Below are 2,374 nucleotides of genomic sequence, written 5' to 3' on the forward strand. Positions count from 1 at the left end.
TTTTCACCAATTAGGTTTCACATGAAGCGATATTTACTTCGTTATTTCTTTCTTTCTTTCTTTATTTATTTATTTATTTAAATCAGAGCAATGAACTGTAATTCGAATGTTAACCTTGACATGCCTGTGTTCAGAAAATGACTCTGATGTCTCTGGATCTGCTCGCAGAAGTGCAGATTCCTTTCTGTTGGTACATTTCAGACAGAAAGGAACACCACAAAAAGAAAAAAATCATGTGAGGCTGAAGAACTTGAAAGGTTGAAAACTTGAGACTAAAACCTAACAGTTGTTCCCAGTAATAAGACTCCAAAATGGGCTTATGACAGACCTTATGAACAAATAATTCAAATTTAACACACTACCAAGTCCCACCCTTCAACAACGCCTTCATCTTCTGAAAAGGCAACATTTCTTGAAAAAGCATCTGAGCTCCCTTCATTTTGTTAGCTGATTCAAGCCAGGAATTCAGATATTTGAGGAGGAATAATTATTAATTAATCAAGTTTCTTGCTCTTTGGGTTTTTTTTTCAGCTTCGCTGTGGTGGGTGTTTTCCTCAAACTGCAGATCGAAACGCCTTTCCATGCTCTGCACGTTGCCTGAAGCAGCGCAGGAAGATCAGGGTCGCTGCTAAAGAGATTGTCAGACTTAAGAAGGTAAAGGTGAAGGAGGGGAGGACACAAAAAAATTTGAGGAAGGTGTCACAGAGGCAGCTGTTGCACCTTATGGACCTGCAGAGCCCTCAGTAGGCTTCAGTGTGAACGTGCCGCAGCAACCCAAAGTTTCCTTAAGGACACGGACAATGCGAAACCCTTTGGAGCATCCTTGAGATGGCAGATCAGAGCTGTGAGGGTGTAGCTGAGAGTTGGTGCTATACTTGTATGAATTATATGTACTATCTGGAGGCAGTAATTAGCTGGAAACAAATATTAGTTCTCCTTTTCCCCCTTTATTTCTAGGCAGTGAAGTCAATCCTAAAATTAACATTGTCAGCTACAAATGACAGGTTGAAATCACTTCCTTGTAGGACACTTTAAATCTTTGAATATTCCTAGTGCTATCTCGTTACAGCTTGAACAATAAAGAAGCAAACGAAAGATTTTGATCAAGTAACGGTCTTAAACACTTACTAATACTTCAATATCCTGAAGCACGAACAGGCAAAGAGAAAATGCACTTTTTCCATGCAATCTTGTAATTCCTTTCTCAGCTGAAAGGATAGATAATAAATAGTGACAGTACATAAGCTTTGGTTCTATTAAGACCTACCATTTGCTATCTTGAAGAACACCAGTTATTAATTTACAGACATAATCAAGTGATTTATATTCATGATTATCGTTCAAACTATCATGACACTTGTTCCTTCTACATCAGACTCCTCCTCAGTTCCTGCTTTTTGTGCTCACTAGCTATAAAAATGAATGAGAGGTTTGGGATTTTTTTTAGAAGCCTTGTTATAACAGTTTTTTCTCAGATTTTATGTCTTAAGAACTGAATCATCACAAGCTCCTGAGAAACAGGTACTGCAGTAAATACAGTAAGACTTTCAGCAATTATTGCTGTATTTTAGAGATTCGCAACAAGTCATTTCCTCATTTGTACTAAGAGCTGCAAAATTTCTGCATGTTCAGTTGGAATTCTTATCTTTGCAATCACTGTTATGGCTTGTACTGATCTCTAACTTGACCTAATAAAAAATCATATAATACACTGGGATTGAATTTCAGACTATGGTCATTATTTCTACCATATTTTGTTGGCTCAGAAGTGGTTTTTGAATTAGGGTAAAGGCCCATGGTTTAGACATACAGAAACCTATTTATCTACAAACGATACAGTTTATAAAATGCCTAATTGCATTTCTTTTAGAAGAACTACACATACTTTGAAAATGAACTGCAAACATGTTCTACTTTTCCATGCCAAAGAAATTTTTCAATTGACATTATTCTGCAGCTGGTGAGTAAACGAAATCAAAATCGGTTGGCTGTCAATTGCTATAAAATGAATGCTGCTGTTGTTTGAGACCAAACTCAGGGTATCCGATGTTGAGCTCTGAGGGTCTTTGGGAAAATGAGGCGACTTTGAATTAATTCATTCTTTCTGGAGTTTTTTGGGGGAAAAGATGTTTCCAATGCATTCGTGAGGCTTTCCCAGTTCTTTGTCTTGCTTGGCCATATTTGCATTAACCTCAGTTTGATATCTGAAGGAGACTGCAGGACAGGTACATTTTTTAAATTTATTTCTCATTAGGAGTTTTCTTGCTCATTTTCTCCATAAAAATGAATCACAGTTGTTTTTATTTCCTAAACATAGGAATCTTCTGTGTCCTCTTCAGCAGCGTGTAACATGTTGCAAAGCTGAACAACAGCA

The sequence above is a fragment of the Patagioenas fasciata genome, chromosome 9 (genome assembly GCF_037038585.1).
Source record: "Patagioenas fasciata isolate bPatFas1 chromosome 9, bPatFas1.hap1, whole genome shotgun sequence".
Lineage (NCBI taxonomy): Eukaryota > Metazoa > Chordata > Aves > Columbiformes > Columbidae > Patagioenas > Patagioenas fasciata.